The 18,158-nt window shown below is 37.4% G+C and overlaps 1 long non-coding RNA gene across 1 annotated transcript in view; it reads left to right on the forward strand.

Annotated features, from left to right (window-relative positions):
* The first annotated feature begins 6,512 nt into the window (after nt 1-6,512).
* The window catches only part of LOC104157342, an 18,056-nt gene continuing 6,410 nt past the window's right edge, over nt 6,513-18,158 (forward strand). Inside the window, exons 1-2 of the long non-coding RNA XR_696413.1 lie at nt 6,513-6,551; nt 7,419-7,532. This is a non-coding gene — a long non-coding RNA (uncharacterized LOC104157342). The remainder of the gene's footprint in view (nt 6,552-7,418; nt 7,533-18,158) is intronic.

Here is an 18,158-nt window from a genome sequence, read left to right on the forward strand (position 1 = left end):
AATAACCCCATGCACCAGTACAGACTGAGGGTTGACCTGCCGCAGAGTAGCCCGATGGAGAAGGACTGGGAGTCCCAGGGGACAACAAGTTGCCCACGAGCCAGCAATGTGCCCTCATGGACAAGAAGGCCAATGGTATCTTGGGGCGCATCAGGAAGAGTGTGGACAGCATGTCGAGGGATGTCATCCTCGCCCTCTGCTCTGCCCTGGTGAGGCCACATCTGGAGTGCTATGTCCAGTTCTGGGCTGCCCAGTTCAAGAAAGACAAGGAACTACTGGAGAGAGTCTAGCTGAGGGCAACAAAGATGCTGAGGGGACTGGAGCATCTCTATTCCGAGGAAAGGCTGAGGGAACTGGGTGTCAATACTTATAAATATCTTAAAGGTGGGCGTCAAGAGAACGGGGCCAGATTCTTTTCAGTGGTGCCCAGCGAGAGTTTGAGGGGCAATGGGCACAAAATGAAACTTAGGAAGTTCCATCTTATTATGAGGCAGAACTTCTCTACTTTGAAGGTGGCAGAGCACTGGCACAGGCTGCCCGGAGAGGCTGGGGGGGCTCCCTCTCCTGGGGAATTTATGGTCTTCTTCTCTGAAGATATTCAAAACCTGCCTGGACAAGATCCTGTGCAACCTGCTGTAGGTGACCCTGCTTTGGCAGGAGGTTGGACTAGGTGATCTACAGAGGTCCCTTCCAACCCCAGCCATTCTGTGGTTCTATGATGCATATTGTAAAATGTATGCGGGATTTTTGGTAGCCTTCTGACACTGTTCACTGAGGTGCTGCCATTATGACTGCACAATCACTGTAGTCTTCTATTTGCTGAGTCTTAACTCAGAGCTCTGCTATTGTTTACTCATGTAGTGACAAACTTACAGTGTATGCTCTTAAAGTTGCCTGGCTCTTGTGGTGATAAGGAACAACTCTTCAGTTTCTTCAGTTAGTTGCTTTGAGAGTCTCAGTTGCAAATGTTATAATTCTTACAGAATTAAAACATTAATTTTTCTATATACCTTTTGGTTTCTTTAAAAATCAAAACCAACCAACCAACCAAATAAAAAAAAATAATAATAGAAATGTAAGGATTGGGAAAGTACCAGCACAGTTAAGGAAATCTTACAGCATATAACATAACAATTGTAATTGTTTTGCGTGTCAACTGCACAATGCATACATACCCTGTAGTCAGGGTGAAACTGTAAACTGATAAAGGGGTCCAGCATTTTCAATAAGATCTGTTGGCATTATATCCCATGCTAGTTTGACTGCAGAGAAGTGCTTTGGGGTCTTTTTGCCCTAAGTGATAAGAAGTCACAAGCAAATTTAAATTTTAATTTTAAATTCTCTTTCTTAGTATTTCTTAGAATACTATTAGCCTATCCAGTCAAATAAGCAGAGATATAAATGTGTATTCAGTATCTGAAAATTAAAAATGTCTCCTGCCTCTGGAGTGCTGGAAATCTTTCAGCTATTGATCAGATCCAGATTGCCTTCTTTTTAGAATCAAACAAGAGACCTACTCTTGCCAGCCAAATATAAAAGCATCTGTGTAAAGCTTCTTCAAATATGAATCCCACTGACCACTATAATTTTCTCATCCTTGTTATAACTGAATTTTAATGCTGTTAATTATAAAATTTTATTAGCTATTATACACTCCTGAACTAGTCATCCGAGCTCTTTGGAGGCTATCTGAGCTTACTGCATCCCTACATAGAGAGGTCCTCCTGATGTAATTCTATGAACAGGTAGTCTGTTAGAGACAATGGGGGACTGGCAAAAGTACCACAAGCAATCAAAACATACTGCTGAGTCCTGTCATCACTAAAGAAAGAAATGCAACACATTAGTGTCTGTAATACCATATTGATCTGAATTTATTCCAAAACAAGATTATAACATATGACAAACTTCAAGTAAGTATAAAAGTTTCCCTGTGCCAGAGGGAACAAAAAATGGAGAGAGACATTCTGTGTTTTAAAATATCTTCATCCCAGCCCCTGAACTGCAAAGTAAACCTCTGTCTGCAACATGAACATTGTTGTAGAAACTGAGAAATAAAATTTGCAGTTTTTAGAAACTAGTGATAATTGAACTAAATAAAAAGAGCTATGAGAGAATCGGTCAGTTGCAGGTATTTAGCTGCAGAACAGAACATATTAAATACACATTTTTCTCATTAAATAATCCATTTACTGGAAAAAAAAAGCTTTGAGGCTTATTTTTACCTAATAAAGGTAAAATTGAAAGAATATATTACAAGTGTGCATTTTCCTAGTTCTGCATTAATTCATTATAATGCAGGTAAGTGTTTTTCATTATAGGTATTGAACAATTTATGCAGCTGAGCCAGATTTGAAGTGAAAATATATTCAGCGAGCAGTAACGTGTTTAACCTTTCTCTCTGGTCTCAGCCTCTCCTGCTAGTGTTGAGCTTTGTGATCTGCTTTTTCTCAGCTGGGTTTCTATTAGCAGCCATGTGTGAGTCAGTGGGGAGCAGAATCTTTTCCTAAGTGGTTGAATTATTCAGCTGTGTAAACAAATTCATAAATATCAGGAAGAGAATTTTGGTCCAGAGAACATCAAAGAGGTCAGTGGGAGGGAACAACATGTAATTTGGTATGGTATTAGCACGTAAATTGCTCCTCTTACCTTATTGTATTCCACTTGTTGACATAAGCAAGAGTGATGATTAGGGGGAAAAGCATTTGTTAAAGAATAATTGGAAATCACACCATAAAAAACCCAACCTTTTATTTAAAGTGCAAAGGCACGCGTTGTACAAGTGCTGATACTGAGAGGTGTATTCAACAGAATGACCTACTTAACACAAAATGCTTCTCCAATACAGAGAATTTGAGCTTCTGCTCTGTTACACCAGTTTCATATCAGAGCAACAAACAGATCAGTGGAGTTGCACTGAGGTAAAAAGAGCATTGCATTCTTTTGGGATTTTTTATTGTGAAGGTGCAGCAGAGCCAAGGCTTTTAACACTATATGATGTTCATTTGTAAAGTTGATGATTTCATAACATTCTAAGGATGTTTGACTTTTGCATAAGACTTACATACCAATTGTGATGTTGTTTGTCCAATTAATATTGTATTATCTCCCTGGAATTTGTATTTGTTGTGCATATAATCTTTTACATACACACATGTGCGTGTGCACATGCAGGTATATTTAGGGCATCGTTGACTGCTATAAGAAGGCACTCCACGATAAATTTTAAATAACTATGTAAGAAAAAATATCAAACAGACAAATGATGGAGATAATTAAAATCACTGGCCTTTTTCATCCTGTTACAAGGCTTCATACTAATTCAGTGCCAGTAGTTAACAAGCCTGTTAAACAGCATCTCTATGTAGTCTTGTGAAAATGGTCTCTGTGAGTAGTCAAGAAACGTAGCATAGACTGGGCATATATAATGCACATCCTTGTGAGAGCTGTTCTCAAAGATGTCTTTATCTGTATGATATTCAACCAGAATGACTTCCCAGCTTTTATGGTAACTAAGCTCTTTTCCAAAGGAATGGCTACTGTAAGGCACTTGCCAAGTCTGCTCCATTTATCTGTTCATAAACTTGGTCTCAGTGGCTTCACGCCTCAGTTTGAAAAAATCAGAAACAAAGCAATGGTAGATATCTTACTGGCCTTTGTGTTTCTTGTAGGTATCACAGCGAGACCTGAATCTTTCCTGTGGCCTCTGCATCCATGCTATACAAATAAGCACATTGAAAACAAGTATCTCCCTTTTTTTTTTTCCTAAGTTAGAACCAATTTTTAAAACTGTGCCAAACACAGGCTAAACAAACAGCAATAGGAAATTTCTACCATGAATAAAAAGCCCTGAGAAGTCAAAAGATATAGCATTCAACTGATCTTTACGGGATACAAAAGAAATGAAGTAGCTACGGCTGCCTTTACTCATGTTCAATGATACTTTGGTCTAAAAATACTGCCAAATCAGAAAGAAACTCTGCAGAGGATAATTACACTGTATTTTCAGCTAACAGCTTTACTTAAAATGACCAATTTCTTGCTACTGCTTTGATTTTATTTAAAAATTTATTTCCTTTCTTAGGTGGGTTTTAGTTCCAGTTCAGATGGATGTTTTGGTTTTGTCTCCTTAACTTAAGGCTGACTGAGTGTGGAAGTTAGGCTAATGCAGCTTCTGAACTGAACTATTTTGGCTTTCAGTGCTCACATGCAACTGGAAGATATGTGGGTGCCTGCAATTTGTAGAAATATGGTCTGGCAGGAACTTTGTGAAGTCCAGGCAGACACAAAAGACGAAGAAAGCTGCGTGTCACTTCGAGTTCTGCTGTAGCTAAGGATACCTAAAGTAAGAACAAATGCTACACAACCATGAATAGAGTTTGTGTAACAATATCTGCAGGAAGCATTACAGAAAGCTGGAGAACAATGTTTACTGTCTCACGAGGTAAATTTGGCTTACAGGCAATCGGTGTATTTTAGTAAGTTTGCATGGACTGCACTAAGTGTGTATGTAGCCCAGCTAATTCTGAGCGAGTTAGAAGGCCCCTGCTGGATTCCGATGGAGTTGCCTTAGAGTCTAAGTGTTTGCATTCAATCTAGATGTCAAAAAACCCTAATATTATCATTAATTTTAAAAGTTATGAATTAAAACAAAACAGCAAAAACCAGGCAATAAAACTCAGTGATTTGGGCTTCTAGTTGCACTGAGTCTTATACAAGCAAACAGTGTTACACATCAACATTTATACTGAAGTTTTTGTGAGTTGATAAAACTGATCAGTAGAGCCTCAATGTTAACAGAAGTGGTTATTTTCCTCTTTAACTCATCATCCACCAAGATGAACTGCAAACCCAGGCTACAATTGCCTGGAAGTCCGGCGCAGTTTTTCTCTGATGCTGTGTTCCAGTCATCTGCTAGTTCACATTTTCAAATGTTTGCCCAGAGTATAGTATTATAATTTGTCTTGGGATTTGCAAGTACTCTGAAGATGCCCTGTCACATTACTCATCCATTTCTGAAATGGAATGCTTTTGCCTATATAAATTTTCCAGTTCTGTCATATAAATTCACTGTATTCACTGAGATTAATGTAAAATCTCAATAGACGGACAACAAAATCTCATTCATGACAGGATTCTTTTTTTAACAACTGCCTAAGACTAGTGTCTTGTCTGAGGGTTTTAGTTAGGAATTGTTGCGAGTTTCTATAGTGACAACAGTAAAATGTTTTCACTTTTTCTTCATTCATGTTGCTGTCTTCCTATCGAGGAAATATCCTACATTTGACAAAAAAAAGTTAAGAATTTTTTCTTTTTTGAAAAGATCCAGTCTCTTCAGGCCCTTTGAAAACAGTTATCACACTGGTCAACTCTTGTTTGCTGTTATATAGGAAAAGGAAATATATTACAACATTATAAATCTTTACAGTGATGGAATGATTTTTCAAAAGTGATGAACCATCACATTAGCTTTTTATTTGCTGGAAATGTGGAAGAGTTTTTATTAGACTGTACACCAGGATGTATTTTTTGTTGTTTTGGACATCTGAAATCTTTATACTCCACTGAAATAACTGGAGAGAAGTGCTAATTTTAATGAGTTTTTTTCTGAAAATGTGGAAAAAAGAAACTGAAGTGGCAGTTTACTTGCGAGTATTTTGTGTTTTGTTATAGCTGGATTGTTTTGTACTCTTGTAGTTCAGGTTGTATAATTGCTGAATTTTACTCCCCAAAGTGTTTCCTCCTTTAAATTTAGCAAGGAGGGATAATCTGGTCGTTTAGATTATTGAGCTGATTTCTGCGAGGTCTGCAGTTCCTCATTTGTCGCTCAACTTCCTGGACAATTGCAGATGAGTTACTTCATCTGAAATACTTAGCAGGCAAATTGTGTTCTGACTCCCTTGCGTGTTGCGTGCATTTACACTGTATGGTTTCTAAGATTTAGGTGATACTACAGATCACACAGTTTAGTGAAGTCAAGAAGTGCAAGACTTGAGCACCTGAGCATTTAATCTACCACTTTCCCTCACTCTGAAGGGATACCGTAGTGGCTTAATTTCTCACAGCAGTGGCACCAACAGCTCTATGACAAAAGACAACTTGCAGATTTAAGAGTTTTACAGATGTTTCACTGTATTAGTGCACTTAACAATACAGTACACTTACGCCCATGAAATGAATATTTTCTTTCCTCTTTTTGGCAGTTTGCACAAGCAATACTTAATGCCATCAGTTTGTATTAGCAGAGCCTCAAGGATGACATGATCCAAGCGGCTCATTCTTTTCACTTCAGAAGTGAGAATAGCTTTTTTCAGCCATTCAGAAGTGCAATATTTCCCAAAGGTCTACCTTTGGTTTCCCTATATTCCACCCAGAGGGAAAATCCTGGGATAGTAGGTTATTTTTGTCAGTACTTTCACATTATATCCCTTTCTATTTTTAATACTATATTATGGACAGTACACTTACTGTATGGGTTCACTTGTTACGAAACATTACAATTTCTATTGTTTCTTCTAGGTGGAGAACAGACCCAAATATTATGGAAGAGAGTAAGTAATGTACATCTCTGAAAGTGGTTTATTGGGACATGTTGGTTGATAATAGTTACAGAAAAGGTTGCAAGTATTTGCTACGGGCCCTTGTTTCTTCTGTGTGTTTTACAGCAATGTGTCTTGCTCACCATCAGATTATTATTGCAGCACCATCAGTTTTGTCTGCCTAAAATTACAGCTGCAGTTTCTGATGGATATGGATATCACTGAGTGCTGCCTTAAGTGAGAAAAATGTATGTTTCTCTGCTTTCAAAGGGTTGACTTTTTCTGCCTCCCCTTCAAGTTGGCTTTTGCGAAAGGTGTAAGAAGAAAAAGATTTGGATCACAAATGCAACATAAGTGTACAATATATATATGTGTGTCTTCAATTTCAGATTGCTAAGGCAAATATGGTTAGATTTAGTGTGGGGAAACAAATTTGTGTTTATTTTGGTAAAAGATGTGTAGTGTTGCTAGGTTATTACACCAGTAATTACTGAGATTACGTGCAATCCCCAAGATTTAACAAATTGCCATACTATCCCTGAATGCTGCAAAATGTTGGATTGGATGCCACTGGCACAAAACATGTGAAGCCAGCAGGAGAAAATGGAGTTATTTCTGCATATTAAATTGATAGATGCAGATTTAAAAAGCAATACACTTGTTTCATAGATACTGTTTCATAGAAGCCTTTCTAAACCATTTAAAGTGACTTCAAATGCAGGCAGAAAGGGAGATTAACTTAAACTGTAGATTCCTGCAGATCAGTAATTTTTATGTTTGTTTCTTTTTTAATTACTGTGGTTGGTGTTTTTTAAAATAAGAGGAAAAGGTGATTTAAAAGTGAAAAGGCATGTGTCTCAAAAAGTCTTTGCTCCTTAGATTCCATGGGATGATCTCAAGGGAGGAAGCTGACCAATTATTAAGTGTTGCAGAGGGAAGCTATCTCATTCGTGAAAGCCAACGGCAACCTGGAACCTACACTTTGGCATTAAGGTTGGTAATTAGTATTTCATTTTTTAATTTATAAAATATTCAAAAGATCGTACTGTGGTGTTGACCTTAGTGCTTAAAATTCCTTGTGATTATTTTAATTTTTTTTTTTTAAATCATGGTATTTTTTTACCCTACTTATAGATTTGGTATCTTTAACCTTCCTAACCCTTTCTGAAGTGCTAATGTTTGATGTTTGCACCATCAGGGTAATACCAGTTGTGTTTTTGCTGGTGGTGCTTCATTTTGCCCTTCTCCCACTACTTCACAGATGTGACACCATGTAGATGTCGAGAGAGCAGGTGGTCAAGAAATAAAAGGCATCTTATGAATTCACCTGACTAGTCTGCTGTGTGGGTTACTAGCTAGCTAGTTAGCTGTTGCTGAAGAGCTCTAGTCTCTCTGTGGGATGGCAAATAAATCAGGAGGGTTTTTTGTCTGAACACCTGTTAGCTAACAATGTTTGCAGATCTATTTCCTTGCTCTGCAACATTCTAGCAAGTGTTTATATTAGTTTTATCTGGCAAGATATAAATAAACATATTTATGTTTATATTATTTATATCTGGCAAGATATAAATAAAAAACTGAAATAAAAACTGAAATAAAAAATAACTTAAATAGTTGTAAGTTTTAAATAGTTTAACTACTTTTAAGGTAATGGAGGTTATTTTGACCTGGGCTGTACACCTAAGTAGTTAGATGGGAGATGGTCATTATTAGCAATGTTTTAAATCTAAGTGGGACAGCAAAACATGGAAGGAGAAGATGCAGTTAGTGAAAGTTTTATATGGGTAAAATAAGATTGTGATTAAAATAAGAATACCTTGAAATAATAGATTGTGATGAATTAGTTTTCTTTTTCAGGGGGAAACAAAAAAGTATATTTTACTGACATACTTGTTTCTGTGGTAATAAGATTCTAAATAGAAACATTGACATTTACACTGGTTTGCATTAACAGTCTAAATAAATTGGTGTCGCTTATTAGGGTCTAATACTCTGTTTCATCTACTTTTGCTCTTGCAATATTCATTTAAAGCTAAAAAGAGAACAGTTGTCATTACACCTGGCTTGAAGACAGAACTCCTGCCCTTTTCTTCTGATGGTGCAGAGGGCACATGGCCTATAGACTGTGAAAGATGAAGCTGCTGAGCATTTTGCAGGATGTATTGATATAGCTTGCTTTACAAATGCTCCTCCAGTTCAGCAAGTCAAAGGATGGGTCTTTTCTAGGCTTGATGGTATCTATTTCAAACTGGAAAACCTCATTGAAAGCAATAAAATCTGTTTTTATACCCAACAGAAAAGAGAATGGATAGCTGTTGGTGATCAATTTGGGAAACAGTTTCAAATGATAACAAAGCTGTTATCATTGATTTATTTTGAGGAAGTTCAGCATTTGACAGAACGCCTTAGAATCTGAAACTGCAGCACGTTGCAGCCATTTCATTATGTTTAAGCGCTCTCTAAATGACTTGTGTATTAAGGGTGGTGGTCTAAGTGGCTGCTTTCCATCCCACAGCAAGTAATGCTCTGTTGTCTTGTTGGCCTTTAAAGTATACGAATGAGGGTCTTTGCTTTCATACTTGAGGTGAAGGTTCTCTGTGAACTGCAGTACTGTGTCTTCCACAAGTGGGAATTTTACCACTAGGATTTCTTTTTCTCTCTACTAGGAAATGTAGCAGGAGTCTGCATTTCCATTGACTGGAGGCAGAGTTTTGCTCAGTTTCCATTTTTCCTTTCCCTGGAATTATGTATGCAGAATATACCCATTAGCCAGTATTCCCACTGACTGAGTTGCTGATGCTGTAGCATCTCTTAAAGACTAATTTCTGCCGTCTGTGTGTTCATCCTGACCATGAGAAGTTTGTTGTGATTGCTGTGATAAGTTTATGTAATTTTACCTGTAATTTATAGCCTTTTTGAGACCACCTTTTGTGTTTGTGTCACTACACTGCTAGATGGCAAAGGCAGCTCTGTCTGCAGTTTGGATAATCCCAGTTGGAATTTCAGAATGTCATCTCCATGGCCAGAAATGGAGCTTGTCAGTAGGGTGGTATGTATGGGCAAAATGGTTCCAAGTTCAATGGAAGACTTTGGTTGACTTGAGGGTCTCCAATTTCACCCTTGCTTTTCTAGCTGTGTGAATAAATTTGATCTATTCATACTAGGTTTAAATGCCACTTTGTCATTCAAGAAGTCATGTTAATTTTAAGATCGCTTCTGCATGATTTTTGCTTTTCCTTCTTTACCTTTGTTTTACCCTTTAGAAGATGTGGGAGGAAAGAAAACTTGATCGGTCGTTAGTTTTATATAAAGAAACTGACGCAGAACAGGTTTCACAGCATTTTACAAAGTTAACCCAGCAATGCTGAAGAGATGCTCTAGTCCTGCAATAAATAACATAGTAACAAAACATAAAATGGAATATCCATGTTTTCTGATTGTTTTTCAGGTATGCTTTGGAAAACGAATGGAAAATGTTGAATAAGATTTAGATGCTTGAGGGTACTTACTGACTCTTGGCGTAAATACTTGGTTCCCTCTGTATTTCTGTGTATCTACTCAACCTCTCTCTCATTGCGTACGTTTGTTGCCTGACTTGTCTGTCTTTGACAATCTGTCAGTTGTGATTAGGACAAATTGGGAACTAACTATGAAGCGTGATTGCATCATAAAATCCCAGTTCATCGAGACCTAACAGTCATGCAGGAACATTGGGTAAGATCAGCTCAGTTGAGGCTGAGACAGGGTTGTTTCCTGGCTTGCAGTTACCAGTTCTTCTGCTGGGGGACAGGTCGCTCAGTAATAGAGACGGATCCGCACACCCAGCTCTGACCGATGTCTTCTTCCTGCGTTTGTGTCAGTGTGCCTGGGAATCCTGAAAAACCCGGTGCATCCAGTTGTGCAGAGCAGTTTAGTGAAACAGGATCATAAGCCTTTCTGTGGCAAAGTATGATGTCTCTGTAATGAAATATTTCCAGTCTTCATTTTTGCAATGCAAAAAACAAGTTTTTCGTGCTTTGTCCTGAGGACCCAAACTGGCCAGCTCCTCATCATGGAACAATTTGAATACTACGTTTGATTCCACCAACTATTGTAGCTGATGTCTAAAATCTCAATGGTATATTCATACCAGTCATTGGTGAAGTTCTTTTGAAGTTAGTTCCAGTTGTAGTTCTGTTTTGTCTAATATTTTGGTTTGGTGTTACTAAATTAAGTGAAGGTGCTATGTCGTCTGCATCTTCGGAATTCGAAAAGGAAGATATCCTGTTATCTGCTGTTTGGTTTACTTATTTTATATTACAGTTGATTAAATAAACTTCAGCATCAGGTATCTGCTGTGTTGGTAAAGTTTCTAACATAGTTAGATAGGAATTTAGAAAAAAACACCCTTTTGGCTACAAAGCAAGCTAGGTGAGCTATAAAGGTAGAACTCAGAATCCTTATTATGACTGCCCAAACATTGTATTTGTGAATACATCATGCTCTGTGCCGCAAATCTGATAGAGATTAATGAACCCTAGCACAACTTTGTGAAGTGAGTATTTATCTTCTTCTGGAATTATTAAAGAAGATCACCTCACAGAGGGCTATATTATATGGGAAAAACAACAACATTGTCTCTTCTTCTGTCTCTGTCCTCGTTGCTCATTGCCTTCTGGACTGTACTTATAGTGGGCACCTTCCAGAGATGCTCAGATTGTCTTTGCTCTGCACTGAAGATTTCTACTTGTTAGACAATTTAATCTTTCTAGAAAGTAAAAAAATAACCTGTTAACACCAAAAATCATAACTCCTTTATAGGTAGACAGAATTCACAGTTATAAAAACATGTTTTTGTGAAATCTGGAACAGATTGGACAATCACACTAGGCTACAGCCTTCAGCTACAGCCAAAATGCACAGAATGCAAATGCAAGTGGTGCACAAAGGTTCTTTTGTGGACCGTTCTACTCCTAACATGGCTCTTCTGCATCTCACTTCTTTTTAACTGACTCTAAGGGATGCCTTAAGTCATCATAAAATGGGCAGATCTGGGGAGAGATCTGGGTAATTGTTTGCAAAGAGTTTCTCCCCAGTCATATATCGCTGATACTCTATTAGCAAGTTTTCTGACTATGAACACACTGGGTCAGATCAAAGGACCAGTTCGTAGTCCAGTCCAGTGTCTGTTCTTCGGTAGCTATTAATAGCAGACATTGAAAGAAAAGTGTAAGAACAAGATGAACATGTAGTAGTAGTTCTCTGGTGTGCTCTCCCAGCCTCTGAAAATTTGCTCTTTGGGGACTTCTGAGCAGAATTGTTATCTTTGCTATTTTTTCAGGCTTTTGATGGAGAGATTTTTTTAATTTTTGTCTACTGGCTTTCTGAGCACATTTTTGAACCCTCGTAGAATTTGCTGTCTGCAACTGTAGCATGAGTTCTATGCCTTAACTAGGTTTTATGGGAAGCAGCATCCCTTTTTTGAAGATTCCATCTTGCAATTTTATTGGATGCTCCCTAGATTTTGTATTATGAGAAACAGTGAACAATTGATCTCCATTTACCTTTTCCATGCCACTCACATCCCCCTTATTGTTCTCTTTACAGGTCAGTGAGTCCTAGGCTATACATTCAGGTTTTGTAGTAAAGCTGTTCCATACCCTCATCATCTCTGTTGTCTTTCTCTGCACCTTTCTCTTACTCTGTGATGATCTTTTGGAGACGAGGGGACCAGGACTGCACATCCTGTTCAAGATGAAGTGGGCCATGGAGTTTTCTTTATTTGTTTTCTGAACCTTTCTAAATGAATTTTTGACCACTGTGGAGCACTAGGCTCTGATTCTTTTATAGAGCTAGCTTTAGAAGATCTAAAGATCTTGTTCCTCAGCTGCAATAGCTACAGACATAGCCTAGCGCCGATTAAATGGCCGAATATAGGACAGGACAAATAATAGCTTTTGCAGGCTTAAATGAGGCAGTCAGATATTCGTAGTGCAATGCTGTGGAATAGTTAACTAAGTTCAAAGTGAAGATTTTGAATATTTCTTCTTCTTTATTAAAGTACAAAAAGTGATTCTTACCCAAAAAACTTTTCAGTTATTAAGGTTGCTGGTGAGTTACTGCAAAATCTACTTTCCACTTACATAAGAAGCTGCATTTTGATCCTCTTCTGATGAGCTATTTTTGTCTCCTTTCATCCATTTTTCTGCAATTAATTTGCATCATGACTTTTTTTTTTAAGACAGACTACCTTTTAAATCTAAATTTGAAAAAAAAAAAAGAGGTTTTGTTTTCAGAAAACAAATTTCTCAGAATTTGTAACAGACATATAAGTGTGTTCTTAGGGAAAAAGAAAATGATAATTTAAATGTTGTTTTAAATATGTGAGTCTGGCTAAATATTCAGAGCCATCCTTCAAATAAAATTGAAGTTCAGAGCCCAAAAAGGCCTGTGAAATTGTATCAGTTCAGAGACGAGATAAAAGAGAATGAAGCATGAACAGAAATGAGAGCAGCAAAACAGCACCCTACTATATTTAATGCCTGTACTTAATCATGGATGTGTTTTCTTATAGCTTATGTTGGAAAAAGAGCACAGCACATTCACCAATGTTTACTAATTAATTAGTCAGAGAATGCCACTGAAAATTTTTTGCAACTCTGAGGTTTAAAAAAATTACTAACGAGAAAATTATTGTAGGTATATATGCGTGTCCATACATATCAGCAAGTCTCTGTGACAATAAAAATATATGAAATACATTGTAATGTTAATTAGATGTTCCAAACAGATGAAAAGAACTGAAAATTCCTAATTAACTCCTGGAGGTATTAGATCTGCTTTAAAATTTGGCAAAAGAGTAGTACAGTGCTTAATGCTAGGACCTATAGCAAATGACAGTAACAATAAGACATGATTCGCAATGTAGCCTTTTGTGGTTGAGAGCTTGTTTAATAATTAGAATGAGGATAAAGAGGAAATGGGTAGAGATTGTGCTAGTGGTAGGCGTTGAAGTGTGATGGTACTGCGTGTTCTTTTGAGCAGATATCTGCTGTAGCACGTTTAGTTGGTTACCATGGTTTCCCTTCCTGCAAATTCTATTGTTGTGATACTGAGAATGAATCGAAGTAAGGTTCTGCAGTATGATTAAAAAAAAAGGTAATAATGTTAGCTGTGATTATGAGTCATGTTTTTCTTTGTTTGGGGGTTCGGGCACATTCAAGATTGTGTGGCATCAGAAGAGAATTCTTGAGGCGAAATAAATGTCAAAAATTAGTAACCCTTAGTTTAGTTGACCAACTACATGCATTGTGCAAAAAACTGACACACATGTTCTCTCTCCCTAAATTATGAAATTGCGTTAAGAAACTAGCCACTGATATTTTAAAAGCAGACATAATTGGTAGGCTATTAGAGCATGACGCTGCAAATGAACCTTTTTAATTTCAGATGACAATTGCTTTGGTAGCCAAATGCTGTTCATTTTCAGTGGGCTCTTTTGGGACACACATGTAGTGCTCTTCCAGAACATGCATTGACTGCTGTGGGATTACGTAACGCATGTAAAATTCAACATCTGCAAAAGGCTTCTTGAATTCAGAGGTTAAAACTGTGCATCTGCATTCTGCTGGAAAGCCTCTTTATACAGACTGGGACATGGGAGAGGAATTGGGGAAAGAATTGTTTGAAACAACTTTCTATGTGATAATAGCTGAATTAAGTTTTTTTAATTATGAATGTATCAAAATTTGGTCATAGTTTATCCTGAATCCACAGCTGATTTGTAAGTAGTCAGAAGGAGCCCAGCAAAACAGTAGCTGACTGCATCCCTTCACTTTACCATGGTGATGGTATTCTGACATCATGCTAGTTGGTAGGAAAAAACGGTAAAGATCATTTTAAAGACTCAACTTTGCATATCTTTCTATCTGTGTATTTTTTTACCTGATTTGCAAATGCAGTGATTGGCAGTAGCAAGGGCTGAATTCAGTTTCAGGAAACCTTTCTAAAATATTCACACAATATTCTTTGGTGCTAGCTGAAAAACCTGGGAAACTATATATACATATGGGTATACAGACACACACACACACACCAGCTTTAAAGCTTAGCTGGGTTAAATAGAATTGCTCCAAAATGTGATCAAACCTGTCTGTGGGTAAATGTTTCAGCCTGACCCACTTTGATCAGTTTTCTTTATTCTGCATGAAATGGCAAGAGTGTTCCTTCCTCTGCGGCCAGCTGAAGCTCTCGGGGAGGGACTCTTCCTACTCCCCCAGGCTTAGCCCGTCACACTTCTGTACATGCAGAATTCAGGCGAGTTTCAAAAATTGGGCACTCAGGTATCTGCGGCTTCTTTTAGATGAAAGAAACAGTTCATGTTTAAAGAAAGCTATTTTAGTAGGCTAACACAACAGGTATGCCAGCTAATATGTTGGGTATGTTGGGCTTTTTTTTTTTTTTTTTTTTTTTTTTTTTTTTTTTTGTGGCGAGCCAAATACTTCTTTTATGAAGGCTTAAATTCTGCTGAAACTAAAGCTGTCATTCTGTTGGCTGGGTACATCACACGAGCTAGTGCTAGCCCCAGAGGAAAGTGTGCTGATAAATTTTGGAGCTTGCTTTTCTGCTCTGAAGTAAAACAACTGGACCTCTATTTATACGATCTTCCATGTAAAAGAAATTTCTTTTCCTATATAAAATTTCATACAAAATAATATACTCTGTTACTTTGTCAATAACGTGGAAGGTTCAGCTACCAGTAACAGCGTAGGTGTCCTGTATGTCATCTGCCTTATATAAGTGCACCTGGGCACTACTGAGGTGGCTTCGCTTAAGTATTTAGAATAATAATAAATAGCTACTAACCTTAATGAGTAATTAACTGGCTACCTAGGCCCTCCCACAGACTAGAGTGCTTTTTTCCTTATGGTTCACGTCTTCTTGCTGTGTTCCTGTTCTCCTTCCCTCCTCTTCCCATCTGTTGTTGTTGTCAGCTCTGTTTTCTTTTGGCTGGAGTGCCTAATTTATCTTTGGCAATTCAGTTTGCTGCAGTCTTTCTTCTGCTCGTGTAATTTCAGCACTTCTCAGAGGAATGTTCTCTGCTTTGGTGGTATTGTGAACTTTTTGGTAACTTGTCCAAGAGCTGCCTGTGCTCAGTGCATATAACTCATGTTCGTTTTAGGCCATGTCCTTCACCTCTGGCTCTAGCTCCTGCTGTGCCACGAAGATCTGCTGTAATTTGGTGCACAGTAGAGGCGCTGGGCTTCTGGTTAGGCACTGTGGTGGAGCTCAGAAGATCTGGGCTCACGTCTTGGCTTCGCATATGACTTGGCTTGAGGCTTTTAAGTTTTCCATGCCTCATTTCTCCATTAGAGAGGATATTTTCTTTCCCATATTGTCTCACATGCCCGTTCAGTACGTAAGTCTAGGATCTCTTAAAAATGGCCCAGATAAACTGAAAGTTGTACCCCATCTCTCGGACTACCTCCAGGCACAGCTCCTGAGTGGGGATCTGTGTTGTACTGTGCTGGTTTTATGGTGTACAGTGTCTACCTGGTTTGAAGCGTCTAGGCACTGTTGGAGTAAAAAGTCAAATTATAATGCAATCAGTTGATAATTACATTGTATGTAATGTATAAAATGTATATAGCATACATTGCACTCTCCTTTTCTCCCCAGTTCCTCCACCGTCAAAAGGATACATATCTTTTCTGTCTTTTGCAGGTTCTACTGGAATACCTTTTTGCTTTATTGCTTTTACAAAATGCTAGTTAGAAATTCTAGTTAGTCCTTTTGGTTGGCCTCTTCTTTTGTGTGCTTTTGAAATACGTATTTATAAATTTTTGTGTTTGGAGAAACAACTTTTTTCCTCTGCTTCATCAATAAGCAAAAAAGTCCTTCAGCTGTAGATACTATGGATGCTTTATAAATGTTTCCAAATAACACACAATAGCGTCATCTTGTTGTTTAATCTCATAATTGTTTTCATCAAAATATTTATGAATTATTCAAACACTAAAACAACTGACAGCAATAGAAGTTATCTGGCCCAGTTTTCCTCTTCCTTCTCCCTGTTTTGTACTTGATGTAGCTCAGTTGAGTTAAGTATAGTTCCTCCTGATTTGATAGGTGCTAGGAAGAGAATCAAGCTAATTTTTTTTTTTCTTTTATAACTTGAGATAAGTAAATGAACCCTAGCGGTTTCAATAATAAATTGACATCTGCCACACCTACTACTGCACTTGCACAAAGGAAGAAATTGTATTCTAGAAAAACAGAATATAACAATAGAAAAACTATCAATCCTTATTGATGAGCTGTTAGTAGCCCCAAAAATTCCAACAGTGCATACTATATATGCAGGAACAATTTCATTTTTCATTGTTATGCTTGTTTATTGTTAAGGAATACAGCTTTGAGGAAAAAACATTTTAGAGAGCAGGATGAGTATATTGGTGAATCTCACTGTCTGCAAAAAAGCAGTGAATGATTACTAGAAGATCAGCGGTAGAATACATTGGGAAAACAACTTAAGTAAGTAGCAAATTGTGTAATAGCTTTAAATAAGTTAAGTCAACCTGTATTGTAAGGTTGGGATTAACAGTGGCTTAAGGCAAATCAGATTTGACAAAATCTCTCTGAAACAGAAATGTTACTGTAGTTATTTTTAATCTAAGGGAAATTTTACAAATTTTTTTTTTTAAATATAAACTGAGAGACCTTGAACAACAACCTATAGAGTGTACATTAAAACACAAAACCAAAACAGGAACAACAACAAAAACATTTCTCCACTCTGCTCTCCAAAAACCCTTTTTGTACTTGCAAAGCTCTTTTATGATAAGGACATTTCTTTGAGTTTTTACTTGATGTCTTCCACTCAGGTTTCCTTGATATACTGAATTTAAAAAATGCATATTGTCTTATTAAGATAAATTAAGAGCAAGTTGCTTTTAGTGTGATAAAATCTGTAGAAACAAAAAAGAAATGTGACAGTCATGAGTAATATTTAAACTAAAAGAGGGTAGATTTAGACTACATATAAGGAAGATATTTTTTACAATGAAGGTGGTGAAACACTGGAACAGGTTGCCCAGGGAGGTGGTAGATGCCCCATCCCTGGAAATATTCAAGGTGACATTGGATGGGGCTCTGAGCAACCTGATCGAGTTGAAGTTATCCCTGCTCATTGCAGGGGGTTGGACTACATGACCTTTAAAGGTCCCTACCAACCCAAACTATTATATGATTCTATGAACTTAACGGTTGGACTTGATGATCTTTCGGGTCTCTTCCAACCATAATGATTCTATGATTCTATGAACTTAAACGCTTGTAGGAAAAGCTGCTGTAAGTGAAACAAAAATGAGCGTATTTGAGCATTATGCTATGGCAGTTCTCTCTCCGTAGTACGCATGATTGCACTGGAATTTCCATGACAGATCTGATGTTGTTCTACTTCTAAATTTACCAGGAAAACAATGTCATATGTGACCTAAAATGAAAATGTTATACATAGGCAGAGTAAAATTTGCACGTGCATTTTGAAGTTTGCAGTTAACTCTTGGAGAACATTTCTTCAAAATTTTTGGTAAAGAAACATAACTATTTGCTTAATATGAAACTGTGAAAGTTACTAAC

The sequence above is a fragment of the Cariama cristata genome, unplaced genomic scaffold, assembly GCF_000690535.1.
Source record: "Cariama cristata isolate BGI_N322 unplaced genomic scaffold, ASM69053v1 scaffold12182, whole genome shotgun sequence".
Lineage (NCBI taxonomy): Eukaryota > Metazoa > Chordata > Aves > Cariamiformes > Cariamidae > Cariama > Cariama cristata.